The sequence below is a fragment of the Aquila chrysaetos genome, chromosome 21 (genome assembly GCF_900496995.4).
Source record: "Aquila chrysaetos chrysaetos chromosome 21, bAquChr1.4, whole genome shotgun sequence".
NCBI classification, from domain to species: Eukaryota; Metazoa; Chordata; class Aves; order Accipitriformes; family Accipitridae; genus Aquila; species Aquila chrysaetos.
Window position 1 is genome coordinate 7,101,949 of NC_044024.1, and position 16,157 is coordinate 7,118,105.

The following is a 16,157-nucleotide window of genomic DNA, read 5'->3' on the forward strand; positions in this document are numbered from 1 at the left end:
AACTTTTATCTAACAGATAAAGTAAGGGATGTATGTTCTAGTGTGCCTGTGGCTTATCAATGCTGTTGTCAGAAAGCAGGCGCATTTTCAGACAGACTACAGGTGGTGTTGACATTTATGGATCCCATTTTCTCCTGCTTTATAGGCTGCTTTAGAATCAAGATAGTATTCAAAGGCTGCCTTTCAAAACAGTTTTTTTTCTCTTTGAAGGAAGAATTTGTGAATTCAGACAATTAGCATGTTTAACAGCTTGCACTTTAGAAAGAGGGTAAGAAAGTCAGCACCCATAGTTCTACCGTGAAGGATTAAGTAACTTTTAAACTGGAGGCTTTCTCAGCTCGCTGTAACTAGCTCTCCAATAAAACTTTGCTCCAAAACTCAGTTAAAATGGCATTAACTTCAACTAGTTCATTTGAAAAATCCAGATCCTCACTGCTATGTTCCACTGTTCTGAGTTTGTGAAGAACATCATTAAATATGAAAGATAACATTGCTTTTAAAAAATATTTTTAGTGAAAATTATTACATGCCAAAACAGACAAAACTGTTCTACCCAGTTCTAAAGGCCTCATTTTCCTGCCAGTCATCCCTGTACAGCTGTGCCTTTACCAGCAGCCTTCTTAACAGTGTGGTATCACCCATTCACAGTTTTTTGAAACACCGCCAGACATTTTGTTCAGCATGTTTGTATGTGAGCATTCATGGAGCAACAGAATTTGCAGATCATCTTAGCAGATAGGGTGAAGGTGATGAGATGATAATACCTTTTAAAAAGAACAGGTTTTTAAAAATAGACATGTATAAATTCCATTTTTTTTAACTGTTATGACCTGCAAGTTTTCTACTGATATGGTGGGTGAATGAAGGAAATGAAGTAGGACAGGATTAGTAAACACAGAAGTCATATTGGTACTGCATGGATAGTGTACTTGCTATTTAACTGTTTAACAGAGGTAACTAGTGTACCTAACCTAGATATGTGGGGCAAATCTTGCCAGACTGGAAGTATTTTAAATAGCAGGACTAGTTTCCTTGTAAGTTGTTCTCCAAGTACAGCATGACTGATACCAAGTGTCTTCTATGTGTAAGTCAGAAACCTATGAACACAAAGCACGCTAGCCAGTACCTTTGTGGTATGTATTTCAGTAAAGGTTACCATTTACTGTGTATTTGCTGCCCCACAGTAACTGCCAGGCCCATAGTATTCTGCGGTAAATGCAATGTGCGTGGTGCAATGTGTCCCTCTATGTTCTTTTAAAGGACAGGTAAGATAATTTAATTGCCATAAAGTACAATGTTTGCAAGGCAGATGAGAATTTTTTTTAGCTGTGCCATAAGAGAATGACCGCTAATTCCCTTTATTTTGCACTTTTTCTTTCCTCTTGGCAAGGTGGACTTTCCCTACTTGTTTTTCCTGCACTGGTTACAAAAGAACAGATTTGCTGTGAGGACCAGGGCACCCAAAACAATCTGAACATCATCTTCTCATGAAAGTGATTTGATACAAAATATTGCACTGACCTTACATATTATTTCCGCATCATTACATCTCTGTTTAAAAATCATTTCTGTTCACTATGCTGGGTGTGTGTTGCTATTTCCAACATCCTTTTAAGGCATATTAATTTGGAGAACACATCTGAGACACAGTTTTAATAGCTGAAACATTTTATTTACTTATGGTTTTAATACTTAGGTAACTCCAACAATTGCAAGGGTTTTTTTTCCACTCCATTTAAAAATAAATTACATCTGGGTCAGAGTAAAAGCTGAAGAGATTTTAGTCCAGCTGGTGTGTTGTGGTTTTTGTTTGTTTCCCCCCGCAAAGTAATAAGCGAAGAATCATCTTGAGAATTGCTGAAGTTGTTTCATATATGATACCATGATTTTTGAAAATGTTAAGCTGTATCTTGATCAGTTGTAAATCCTAACATGAATAAAAGAAAGGCAAAACTCATCTACGGTGTTATCACATGCCTCAAGCAGCATAAGGGAGTGATTTTTTTCCTTTAATAACGAAATTACTTGTTTACAAATGATAAAAACACAAGACACTTCACATTATAATGGAAGTAGTTGCTGAAGTGATATTCTTTAAACTTGAAAATCTAGTTTTGAGAACAGGAAGTCTCCAGAATTCTCCCTGGACGATCAAAGAAGACTTATTTAAATTCCAGGTTTTTGAAATGCATTGCAATTTGTAAACCTGCAATATGAATTTACACTTCTATTAAAAAAAAAAAAAAAAAAAAAAAAAATCAAAGTCACCTCCCAGGGCTCTTCGGGTGAGGGTATGTTTCATTTATATGGGCAAACTAAGGCATGGAATAATTAATTGGTTGTTCTAGGTCAGTTAGCTTAGGCCAAAACTATAATTTAAAAATCCCAAATGTCCAATATACAGCGTAAGTCTGTAAACAAATGATTTCTTACATTCTTTGCTTTAAAACCATGCTATAAATATTTACTTTTCGAGCTCTTTGTGAAGAAAACAAAATTTCTGCATTTCATGTCTGGCTCATGTTAAATGTTGAAATTTTAAATGGGTGCTTGATTGTTTTTTCCTTTTTTCTTTCTCTTTCTTTCCTTGCACATGAACTGGAGTAATCATATGTGGTTTTGCCAAAGAGGCTGTTAACCTCTGCGGGGATGTGAACTATACGGGAATTAAAAATTGTCTGCACCAGCACCTCAACAATATGACTATGTAACCTCAGTTGTAAGAATTTTCAGTGTCCCAGTCCTTCGCGTGAAGGAGGATGTTGATAGTGGGGGCTGCTTTCTGCTCCTTGCCAGGAGCAGTATGATGTTGGTGGCTTCTCGCTCCGGGGTCTACTTTGGGAGTCAGTTTTGAGTGACTGCTGTTTATACGCTTAAGTATGTTTTATGCTGTGTTCTTGTGTCATTGGTCTGCAAATCTATGTCATATCTGAATTGATTATGTGTTTTATACATACTGAATAGTTGATCTTTGTTCACTTTATTCCTAAAACTACACTTACCCTGTTCCTAAGGTTACTTGCATTTGACCAATAATTGACTAGTGCTTGCTTAGGCTGACATCTGTTATCAACTTTTGCCTGCACTTTCAGGGACTCTGCTATTACCCTATGTCTGAACTCCTTTACATTGCATTATACTAGGATCATAAATAGTTCATTCTGCACAGAATAATTATTTGTTATTAATAACTAATAGTTACAGAAATATATATATGTATATAACAATAGATGTAACACCACAGTCATACAAAGCCTAAAAAAAATTAGGCAGTGGTCATCAGACAATTGCTGTAGTTTAACAGGCAAAACCAATTTTTCTTCAGGCAGTCCAAGAAAGACTGGACAAAACCTAAGACCTGTGTTAACTTAATGTGCAGCTTGTTGCCTGTTACAAGGAACAGCTGTGCTATGTTCAATGGGCTACAAAGCTGTGGGCTCTGTGGTTTTGGCCATACTGTGACTACTAAAAACTTTGTCTTCGGCTTAATTTAAGTCAGTAGTTCATTTTCATCAGCATAGCATTCAGCAGCAAATAAATAGAAAATGAACAAAGGAAACACAAAAAGTAACAACAGCATTACATATATAATTTTTAATGTGTCCCAATCAATCATTTGACACTGCTTTTTGTATCTAGAAGTGATAGGAAGAATATACTAGCTCCAGTTGAACTATATCATTTCACTAAAGCCTTGTTTGTAATTAAAAAAGCAGAAAGTATTTTTGCCAGATTTGTTGTAGCTTTCAGAGCAATTGCAACTCTAGAGTTTTAACCAAATGTTTCCAAATGTATTAAGAAGAGCTCTGAGAAGCTCCTTTCATGTCTTTTATAGGTATTGCTGGGTAGCAGCCTTTGACCACGTTTACTAGTAGGCCTCTGATCTGGTTCAACTCTGGCCATTCCTATACATTAAATATTTCTTCCTATGCCAGGTCATAATTGCTTTATCTTCTGTTTGTATTTGTACTATCATAGCTGTGTTTCACAGGAAAGCACAAAATGGAGCAGTTCGTGATTCCTCCCCTCTCTCTACATACTTGCTCTGGGGTGGGTAAAAGGTTGCCCCTCATTTTGAAGTCCTTACTTTCATGTGGAAAATGCCCTTCCACAGTTACATGTTCTGTTGAATTTCTGTACTGTTGCCGAAAGGTCAAACAACATAGCCTGTTCTAGAACTGTAGGGAATTCATATTAAAATAATGTAATTTTTTCTACTGTTTTATAGTTTTGCTTTAAACAAACAAACAAATCAGATAAATCCAGGAAAAAAGTGGAATAGATCTGAAATCTTGTTACTTCCAATTCTTTTCCCAAAATCTGTAGCCTGGTACTGACCCAGCCTATGCTAAAAGTTCATACATTGCCCAGAGAAATAGACATAATTGTTTCATTAATTTCAAGATTATAATTAAGTCATCTTCAATGTTTTCAATCCTTGTCTCTCAATATCTGTATGAATAAAACATCTCCCAATGGTATATTGTCTATTTTTTTAAATATCCTTCTGGATTTCTCTCTAAACTCGTTCTAAATAAAGATACCATCTTGAACAGTACAGTAGGTCAATTTGCTTTTTACAAATTAGGATTTCTGCTATTAATTGGACAGTTTCTAAAATATGGCAAATCAAGGATTCATAATTGTGTTGTAAAAGACTTGTACAAATACATGAATGAATTTTTCATGCATTCTTGATTTGTTAAAATGTGTTCATTTCTCAGTGGATAGAGAATAATAGGCAAGATACTAAAAAAGGCCTTCATTTGTGGGCATAGGAGTGAGAAAAAGCCTAAAAGGTATTATTCAAGGCAGGAGGGAATCTTCAGGTAGGATGAAGAAAGCTTGACTGTAGTACAGAAGTAGTTTACAAATGGGGGACTTTATGGGGTTGCAGCGGGGAGACGTTCTCAGAGGTGGGTTGTGAGGGAAGAGAAAAGAATTTTAAGATATGAAAAGGTGACCACAGGGAGAGCAAAGATCGTAGCAGGGGTACGTAGGGGACAGTGAAAGGGAGAAGGGAAAGCAAAAAGGAAAGTATGTGCTAGCTCAGTCAGAACTGTTTGGCACTAATCAACTCCAGCCGTGTTTAGTGAGGTAACTGGCCCTGGAATCAAGAGCCCTTACTAGGGATTAAGGTCAAGCAGTTTAACACTTCTGGGTGTCATATTATCAAGTGACTAAGCTAAGTGTCTTTAATTAGATGCACAGGCTCCATATGCAGCATGTAGAAAGAGTGAAGTGCTTACTGAATGGGAGTTTTGCTGGAACCAAGAAGATGGTCTAGGGTCTGTATAATTTGACAGCAGGAAATTCCTGTGAAAAAAGAAATTTAGTCTGAAAAAAGAGAGCTGGAAAATCTTTTACTGAGAAATACAACTTGATATTTTACAGCTTTGGGAGGCTAGGGAGCTAATGCCTGAGCTCTCTGCAAATTTTTTCATCTATATAACTCCTGCTTCTTGGCTACCTATATGTCGTTAAAACCCCCATTTACCACCAGAAATTAAGTCACTTGCTGTCCATCTATATCTGGCAGTTGGTTTTGTTTTTGTGGTTTTTTTTTTTTTTTTTTTTTTTTACTACAGAAATTTAATTCTAATAAAAATCTTGTTTTTTTTCTTTTCTATTCTAGAAGCTAGATTTGCTTTTACAATGATTTGAAAAAGCTTCAAATTCATAGTAACGGTGTGGACAATTTCAACACTTATTTTTAATTCAAAAGAAGACAAGTGATCAATAATGCATGTTTTCCCTGTTTGTTATTGGGCTGCAAAAAGCAGAAGTGTGCTTTTGCATATAAAGTACAGCATCATCATTAAATAAAGAACAGTTTACTCCATTGGCTTTCTACTTCATAATACACAACAGTATCAAAAACAGAGGGAAGACTTTTTCTTTTTTTTAGTTAAAATACTTTTGCTTTATTGTTAATGGCGATTCAGACTTAGGCTAGGGAATCTTCTTATTTTACACACTTTGAATCAAGGTTCTGTTGAAAGTCTGTCACTTTCCGTTGCAACAGAATTGCCATTCTTGCTGATTTTTATTTCGTTTATGTTTTGGAAGGAGGCTACCTGAAAAAAGCAAGTTACTTTGTTTTCTTAGTTTGCGTTTAGTTCTAATAATAAATGTCTTGGGAACTCCGAAATAGATCTTTAGTTGAGCTGCTAGAAATGGATATAGATATTTTAAAGTATTAATGTAGCTTTTATCCCCTTCCAGTAATGGTACCAAAGGAAACCATCAAAGTACAGATTGTTCGGCCAGTTATTCCCCTCTGGCCCCATTAAAAAAAAATAAGTTCAGTCTTTCATATTTTTGGCTCTTCAGACTAGCTCCAAGCTGGAAGTTTGTTGCACATGTATAAGCTTTTAAGGAAGCTGTGTTTAAAAATATTACTGTTCAAGTTGCTCTGTCTTGACAATGACTGATTTTAGGAAGAAGTCGCCTTCACAGGAGGTTGTTTCAGTCTGTTTAATGCTACTTGCTTTTTATCTTATCTTGGAGAGGTAGCTTCCTTGTCCATTCATACTTGGGGTGTACATGTGCCCTAACATTCACAGGTGAAGAGACTTCCACTTCGCATTGCCTTCAGAGGGCACGCTTATGCTGTCTCCTCCCTCAAGCTCAGCTCTTGAACATGGAGGGCAGGATGTAGTTGGTATAATTTCAATTTCTCTCAGTATTGGTTATTATAATACTCCTGTCTTCTCATGTATTAATAGAGTTTAACAGGCAACCACCAGGATTGACCTGGAAATGAATTGTGTATGAGGAGTAATGATTGAAGTTGATTTTTTTCTCTTTTTCTATTTGTCTCCTTTTTCATGGTTTCTACCCCCAATGTGATAATGGAGCAACTTCAGTGCTCCTGCTCCTCCTCCCTGTGCTGCCTTTCTCTGGCAAGGGATGGCAACAGTGGCAATTGCTAGTTGGAGCTGTGTGTAAGTGTGCTGGTTGGGCAGCCTGCTGCTGACAAACAACTGTGTGCTTTCTGTCTGTACCAAAGGACGTTAGAGTCTCTCTTGTACCCAGCAGCCAAATTTTCACAAACCCGGTAAGAATAAAATAATCTCTGAAAACTTTGTCGAAATTAGTTCACTGATTCCGAAATTTATTGGGACATGAAGTACTGGCAGGTGAACAGATGGAGAACACCATTGCTTAATTGGCATTTTCTCTGGAAACAAAACTTAAAATAATGTAAGAATGCATGTATTTATTTGATCAGGCCAAACCTATGTCTAGTAGAGTGCGTTTTTTCCCACAGTGGCCAGCAGTGGATGGCAAAAGAGAAATGTAAGGACAAGATGGACAGCAACAATACATCCCCATAATACTTTTTGCTTTGGGTAACTTCTGGCTTCAGGACTTCCTGAGCTAGAGGATTTGCATTTGTATTTAATAGTCCTTAGTGGAAAATTTATGGAAGGAAAAGGCAGTTGAGCCCGTGTAAACTTTTTAGCAGCTACAAAACTATGTGCTTGAAGTATTCTACACTTTAATTAAAAGGTATGTGAAGGATCAAGTATTTTAGTTATTTTGAATGTGTCTGTCTATTTTGAACTTCATTTGAGGGTCTTGCTTCTTTGACAAGCAGGAAGAGAAAGAAGTTGCACATAATTTTAGATGAAAGTAGGGATTGATAGGCACAGGGTGCTAGATTAGTTGGTAGAGAGGGATTCTGGAAGATGAGAAAATAGGATATCTGAATGAAATTGAGGTAGAGGAAGATTGGAAACAAAAACCTGTTTGCAAGAGGGAACAGTATAAGCAGGACAGATACTGCTGTTCATAGTGATAGAGAAGAACGGGGAAAAACAATTTTGCAGGGGAAGAGGAGGAAAGAGGAGAGATTGTGGCTGAAAGGAGGAACTAAAAGGCATGTCACAGAGGGTTATCTGCTAGCATATGAGAGTATATGGATGGCCTAATAGGAAGGCCCGAAATTAGGGATGCAGTTGTGCCTCACGGATAACTGGAGCAGCGATAGGACAGATGAAAGGACCTTTGGTAACTTTTGCTTGACACTTTCTGGAAATAGAAACCAATAGGTATTTTTTAAGTACAACATTCTTTCGGTTTGTGCATATGAAGATGAGTGAGAGAGATAACATAGTTGCTGGCTTTATATGTTAGCTTAATTTTCTTATTATTTTTCCATCAATTCTATACAGGTTTGATGTTGCACTCTGAAACAATCTTTATGTGCATACTTAGATACTACCTAGTGACCGTTTTGTAACATCCTTTTCTTACAGACATGGTTTACTGCAGTCATGAAGTTGTGAAAGCTGAGACACTTTTTATTAAAAGGAGACTTCATATTGTATTCTTACTGTAGCTGGTCATTTATGATAAAAGACTTGCTATGCTGGGGGTTCTCTTTATCTCTACTTCATACTTTAACTTGGATGGTCTACACATTTCCCTGTAGGAGATATAATTTGAACCTGGATATAATTCTCGGTGCTAGTGTTGGCAGAGGGAGGTGTTTTTCTCTTAGATGCTGTGTAAATGTGCAGTGTTGTATTCTGCAAAAGTCCTGGGAGTGCAGTTTTTAACTGATGTTTTACAAAAGTCAAAGAGCGAATCCATACCAAAGAAGAAAATTAAAAAATATGCTGCTCAAAGACCATACCCTAAGGTACTTGATTTTATGTCTGTATAAGCATTAAAAGAAAAAAACAAACCAGAAATCACCTGCTTATATTTGTGTGCTAAAAGAAATTTAACTTCAGATCTGAAATGCAACAAAGATTATCATGGGGGGAAAAAAAAAAAAGATTGTAGCCTTCCAATTTTTATTCAGTATCCCTCAGGGTAGGAGACAGACAGGAAACTAAACATTTCAACCTTCCGAATTTTCACAGGACAAATACTAACACCCATTGCTGGGATATTGGTAATTTGTTACATAAAAATGTTGATAAAACTGTATGCCACATATTGAGCTACCTCTTTTCACTGTGTTGGGCACCTGCTTTGGGAAGTATGGAATGACTATTCGTTCCTTCATTCAGTGCTTTTATATGGGGTGGATTTTGTAGAGCTACAGAGTAATAAATAGTCTGCTAGCATGTCTTCTGTGATGGGGTGGAGGATCCTAAAATTTTTCATTCCTAGCTACCTCTATTACTACAAGGAAGACTCTATTCATAGGTTATTTATTAAATTTAAAAAAATAAAAATCTAGTGCTTGCAATTTTTAGAAACAGTCTCTTTCATTTTCGTTAGAAATTTCATTTAGGAGACAAGCGCTGTGAAGGCTTCAGATTTTAATTAAATCATGTCCATTTTTACCAATTTGTCTTAACTACATGGGAAATATGAACTGAGATTAGTGTTGCATGAACAGAGAAATCTATCTCTTGAGTTGCTGAGCTTTCTAGGAGTTAAATTTTTCCTAACATAAATCTGGCTATTCTTGCTAAAGCTAATTACTCATTTGTCCATGGTGCTCAGATGCTATGAAACAGACATGATAGACTGCAGTTACTTAATGCAGACAGGGACAGCCAAAAAATGTACATTTTAAAGATTCTCAGGCCAGTTATAATTTATTGCAGTACTTGCCAAAGCATTGAGAGATGCTTTCAAAGTCCCCCAAAAAGTGTAGTTCAACACTCCAAGGAGTATACAATAAGTTATAAGAATGAAGGGCAGAGATATTTAATTGGAAATGTTACAAATTCTTTTGAATGTGGGAGAATGCCAAGGACTCCCTACAGTAAAGTTTCCTATGTGTGCCAGTATGACTTTGTTTTCTTGCCTGTGGACTGGAAGGTGGTCACCTTTAAGCTCTATGCTGATACTTTTCCTAATAACCATTGTTACAGAACAGTTCCAAGGTGGTATTGTTTTAAGTAGCTTAATAAAGTCTTATGCTCAGGGGATGAGTGGAAGCTGTCAGTGCTTCTTAAAAGCTATTAATACATTCAGTGTCTGGGCTACTGTTGCTTCTGTTGGTGTATTAGGTTTTCTTATCTGCAAAGTCAGTGAACTCTTCTTACTGGACTTGATACTCATTTTGCTTTGAGTTGTTTTGGGAAATGTGGAAAACTGTATACAAAACTCCTTTCTTTGTATAGCAGTAAATTTCCATTTGATTTATTCTGATTACTTCTGACGACTTGGGTTACAGCAGTAGCCTACAGACCAACAAAAGTACTTATAGTAATAAAAAGAGCTTTTTTTCTCAAAGAGGAACCAGGTTTTTTTCTCTTGATGATCTGCAGATAATGATTTAAAAAAAAAAAAAAGAGGCTTGTATGTGAGAACTGTTAAATGTCCCTGATAAAATTAATGGTTAGTTCTTTATATTAGTCAGTGTTTGGATTAACTCTATTTCTGACATTACTGGCATCTAGGAGTAATTAGACTATTAAATTAGAAAGTATCATTTCAGTAAGTGACATAAGGATGCTTTTGCCAAGAAAGCAGTGTATTAAGCAAGATCCATGACATGGCTGTACTATGGTGGGAGTTTGAAGTGCTTCCAAGTGTGACTCTCATTTAGGCACTAACTATAGTAAGTAGGGAACGGAAAACTTCCACTGTAGCACTTTTCATTCTTCTGGTCAAGACTCTTCTCCATTAAGGCCTAGGGAAGCCTGGAAAGATTCAAGGGCATCAGCAAGGCAATGGTCTATAGAAAGGCTTTATGCACACTGGTTTCACAAAAATATTTTTTATCACTAGAACTTTTTTGTATGTTGCTGCTGCTTCAGAAGTCAAAGCTCAGTATATCTGCAGGTCACATTGCCAATATCCTGTTAGATTAGTATCTGTGTCAACTGATGATAGCCTCATAAGATAGCTGTTGGTACCACAATAAGCACAGCTGTGACTCATCTGTGGGGCTGTATTCTATTGTGTTGCTGAAGAATGTAATTGGAAAGCAAAAGACATCATGCCAGCAGTACTGGCTGAAGATTGTCTACAGAATTTCTGTGATAAGAGAAATACAGGACAAGAAAGAATTTTGTGCATCTTGGCAACAATATTGGAACCACGCTTTCAAGGGCAGAATTGAAGTCAGCCTTGCAAAAGGGTGCAGAGAGGTTATAGGAAAGACAGCCTCAAGAGATTGGCAAAGCTTTTTCCTAGATATTGCATATGAAAGTGAATCCTGGGAATGCTAAAGTATGTCTGCTGTGGAGCCTATGAACCGGTAGATGTGCTGTTTTTCTGTTAATTTTTTTCCACTGAAGTTTGCAGCCTTTAAACACTGCTGCTCGGAACAGTAGATTCTGCAATAGGTAGTATTATCGAAATGGTAGACCATAACAGACGAGTTTTCATTATCAAAAAATCTCTTCAAGGTAAATGCTGCAATATAATTCTTAATATTGCCATACTTAACCAAATGATTTGCATTAATCTGATTTCTTGACTCTCTCACCTCTTTGTAAAGAGATAGTGTGCTAAAAAGCTATAAAAGGGATATTTGGCTTCCCTTCTTACTGAAAGGGCAAATATAATCCAAATGAGTAAGATACTTAGCAGGCTTCAATCTAAATGTTTCCTTAGGTAGTTACAGTAGCTGAGATACATGCTTGAAGAAGTCCAGTGGATAACCGTATGCAAGTGATTAAGCGGTGCAAACACCTAGGAAGGACAGAGATTGTTTTCAGTAACATAAAATATAAATCTTGAGAGCAGCAAGGAAAAATTGAAGAAAAGAAGACTTACTGTTGTATTTTAGGACCAAAATTATCTTAAGAGTGAATTTCAGCAAATGATGAAACTGCTTCCAAAAGGGAAATGATGAAAGCCTCATCTCATTATAACTGAACTAAACAGGCCAATGCACTGTAATAAGAATTTCTGCATCATCTTTTGACAGACGTGTTAGTGACATGATAGGTCTTTGATGTTTTACACTTGTCTGATTCCAGAAATATATCCATAAAGTGAAATCTATTTTCATTAGAAACAGTAAGATGTGGGGGGCATGCTAGCATATGTAGGGTAGTATTAAAAAGAATATCTAAAAGAACAAACTGGAATCTATGTTTTCGGCACATACCATATATGCATTGATGATCTTGTTAAAATATTACAGCATTTCATAATTTTTCATCCTTTTTGTATGTTGATTTATTTGTGTGTTAACCCGTTACTTTTCTTTAACCTGATGCAATACTAGTTTACTTTAATGAAGGGAGAGACCTGCTGTTGTTAGCACAATTTGGCAGTGGACGTTAAGAAGTTAGTCACCTTCAGGACCTTTTAAAAGACATGTTGTACACAAATACTCTTTTTAAAGTAGTTAGAAGGTATGGGATGGAGGTAAATCTGTACAGTATTCTTTATCTACCTGTTGACTTCCTTGCTCATGGACATTCCCAGGGTCTTGTGTCTTTAGCTGATGTAAGTTTCTGTTTCTTTAGAGAAGTCTATGAGCTAAGTGTGGATCTGGTACTTAAAAGATACTGCTTCTGCAAAGAATTAATGCATGAGTACTTGTTTGGTTTTTTTGTGATTGACACGTGGTATAGGATTGAAGGAAAAAAAGTTTGACTTGGTCAAGTTAGGTCATAGAAATGGTTTGTGAGTGTTTCTGGTATGTCCTGTAGGCGGCTGTTTCAAAGAATCTCCTCATTTTCCAATTCCTGTCTCTACTATAAGCTGAGAATAGTCTCACTGCATGGGGTGTATAGAAGAAATTAGGAGCTCAGTTTGCCAATCAAGAGGCAACAGAGAAGACAGTGATGGCAAACACATAGCTATAATTTAGAGACAAGTAGGTACTATTGTCACACTAGAATAAGATTGACAATATATTCCATAGACTAAGATAACTTAAAGCTCAATTAGCTTGCTTATTATCTCTCTAGTAATTTTATTTTTTCTTTAAGAAGACTGGAATTATATTTTTTCAGGGCTTAAAGATGTTGGCATTGTTGTTCAATCACACAGGTATGGGGTTTTCTTTGTTATTTTAACATGGCTAAGGTACACTGATACAATGTTGCTATTCCTATGTAAATTATTTGAACCTGAAGCTCTATACTCTCTTATTTGAACTTGTATTTGCAAAGGACTACTTTATAAGGGCAAGGATGCAAATGACTTACTTTCCATTTATTCAAATAAACAGACCAAAGGTTGTAAGTCATGTTAGGACTGCTATAGGTATAAGCACGTGTGGGTTATAGTATTTAAATCAAGCATATGTTTCCACAGTGGTGAAATTGCAAGGCTTTTTTATTTGTTTCTGGAAGGGAGTTATTGCAATAGGCAAAGTCTGTGCATAAGTTATGAACAAAAACTGGTGTGTGAGATACAGCTTCTGTATATACTGGGTGTAGAAATTGTTGAATTCTTTTAATGAAAAAGATTTATCTGTGTTTCTGGAATATAAGACAGATCATCTTGAATTTTGTGAGTAATTTCCCTTATGGAAATTTCACCTGCCCAGGAGAAAGAAAGAAATCATTAGGGCTTTGGGGAAAAGTAATTTTAATTGCCAAACACCATTTAAAAAAAAAGGGGGGGGGGGGTCTTGTTTCAGAATAGACAAAGAATATTTTAGCTAAATTATTAATACAAAATATTTTGGTGTTTTACAAAGAAACAGTATCAGGATGTGTACCTCTGTTCTTTCCTTCTTAGCATGCTCAAAGTCAAGTGAAATTTGGAGAAATGATCAAATTAAGCCTTGAGTTTTATTTTATTCTTTTTCCCAGCTTTGTTGTTTAAAAATAATCTAGGCAAGGTTACAAAATCAGTTATCCTGAAAACTAAATTTATTAAATACTATTTGTTTCATTTGGGACTGTATAATGTCTAAGGAACTTCAATTCTGTAACTTTTGCTTATATGCTATCATACATGATTTTTCATACGTTCAGTGGTTGGTAGCTGTTTTAGTGTATTGCTATTAGGGACAGGCATTTTTTTAACTAGTGCAAAACCAAATATTTAAGCTGTTGTCAATCTGTACACTGTGGATTTTAAGCAATGATCTCTTTTAAATGCAAGCTTGTAACTTCAAGTCCTTTGTGCATCTGAGGATTCCTACATGTCTTAAATCCTTTAAAATAAATGGAGGTAGCTATTAATAACTCCAGATAATCTTATTGTAATAGTCTATTTACTGTTCAGAGACCATGAGGCTACATCTACGTTTGCAAATAAAAAAGGGCAGCACTCATTCCCTATCCCTGAGCGTGAGTGGCATGGAACAACTCAGCTCTGTAAAGCCAAATGCTCCACAACAGTGTCGTCTTGTCCATATTTCCAGTTGGACACAGTTCCTGCCTCTCCTGTTCCTTGAACCCTTTCCAGTGATTGTACTACTTGACATAAGTAGTGACATAAGTGCAAGCTACTTGACATAAGTGCAGCTGAACAATTAGACAGTATTAATGGCTGTGGGACAGTGCTTGTTACCTGCACCAAGTCCTTTTTAGTTTACTGGGTTGACATAGTCCTAAGGGGGCTGCAGTTTCTGGTTTGATTTTGGAAAGGAAGGGAAGGAGTGAAGCAGTGGGAATCGCTGTCCAGCATGCTGGTGGGATGCTGCTGGAGCTCTTCAAAAAGGTGGCCTGGCCCTGACAAGGAGAATACACTGAAACTATGTAAAATAGTGAGAGGCAGAAAATCAGTGCAGCTTTGAGGTGGGCTGTTATTGGTTTAAAGGAATGGATCTATTGGAGGTAAGAATAGACTTTTTTTTTTTTTTTGTGAATATAACATTCAGTCCTTCATCCCCAATTTTAACTCAAAACTCTTAAATTCCAATTATTTCTTGTGCATTGTTTCCCATGCTTACCCATGGAACAAGTGTAATGAAGAAAAAAATCAGAACAAACAAATAGAACCCATGAGACTAAGTAGATTGAGTAATCCTTACCTTCATTTCCTAGGACAAGGGAACAGAGAAGGTTAAATAACATGGTTCTCTGCCTTGGAGCTCTTTGGGTCTTGTATGGCTTCACTTACCAGCCAGGAAAACAAGCTTTGCAAATGTGGTTTGAAGGCTCCATCAGTGGCAGGTGGTGCGGAGTAAAAATGAGGGTAACAATATCAACAATGCTGTTCTGGTTTTTTTGTTTTGTTGTAGTGGTGGTATTTTTTTTTGTTTTTTTGTTTTTAAATCTTGTTTTAGGGGGATAAACAGAGAACTTACCACTTTAGGACTCAGAGTAGTGTTACAGACATCTGCAAAAAGCATTTGTATTTCCTTTCCCTGAATTGACTGTAAAAAGCTGCTCTGAGATCCCATAGGGCCTGTGCAATGTATTATAAATTGCTTGACTAAAAGAAGTGTACACTATTCATGTACTACTGCTGCCCAAGGCTACTCTATTAAAACATCATGTGTTCACTATATCATATTGCCATTCCTTAATTTTTATTAATAAATAAGCATAGCTATGCAGTTATTTGCATACTTTTTGTAGACTCGTCTCACTTTGGTTTTAGAATAGTGGAGGGGCAAGTAAAAATGTATGCATTGTGTGAAGGGTGAAAAAAAGGGAGGAAAACAGAGATGCTTAATATTCATAATAAATTATGTAGGAAAATAAATTTAAGGCATCACCAATTTCAATAACTGAAATCACAAGGGTTGTGTTTTCTCTAGTTAGAGTAGATGCACAATATGTCAGTGAAGATGGACATAACACAATGCTGTGTTTTTTCCAGTTCAGTATTTGTTTCTATTCAGTCTTCTCTGACTCTTACTTGCACTGCATGGTACCTTTCTCTGCTCATTTCAGTTGGATTTCTTGCAGAGTAAGATGCTACTGAAGGGCTGCAAAGGCAGTAAAACAGCTTTCAGTTATCAATGAGAGTTGATGCTTTTTTTTTTTTTTTCCCCTTCCCCTGTCTTGTATGGCTTTTAAGTCTTTATCTATTACAGTGGACAGGTATCTCGTTGAATTTTATATTTCTATCACTGATGACCTCTTTATTTTCCATAGTGATATTTTATCACCACTAGACAAGATAGCCATTTAATTCATGAGCCCTCTAACTACAGGTTGTGCGCAGAGTACGTTTTTAGAGCAGCATGTGATAGAGTAACTGATAATAAAAGAACCTTGTATTTAGATAAAAAAAAAAAAAAATAAAAAAAATCTGTTAGAGCTCTCACATGAAAGAGTTTAATGGATTCCGAGGAAGAAATGAACTGGAGTGTG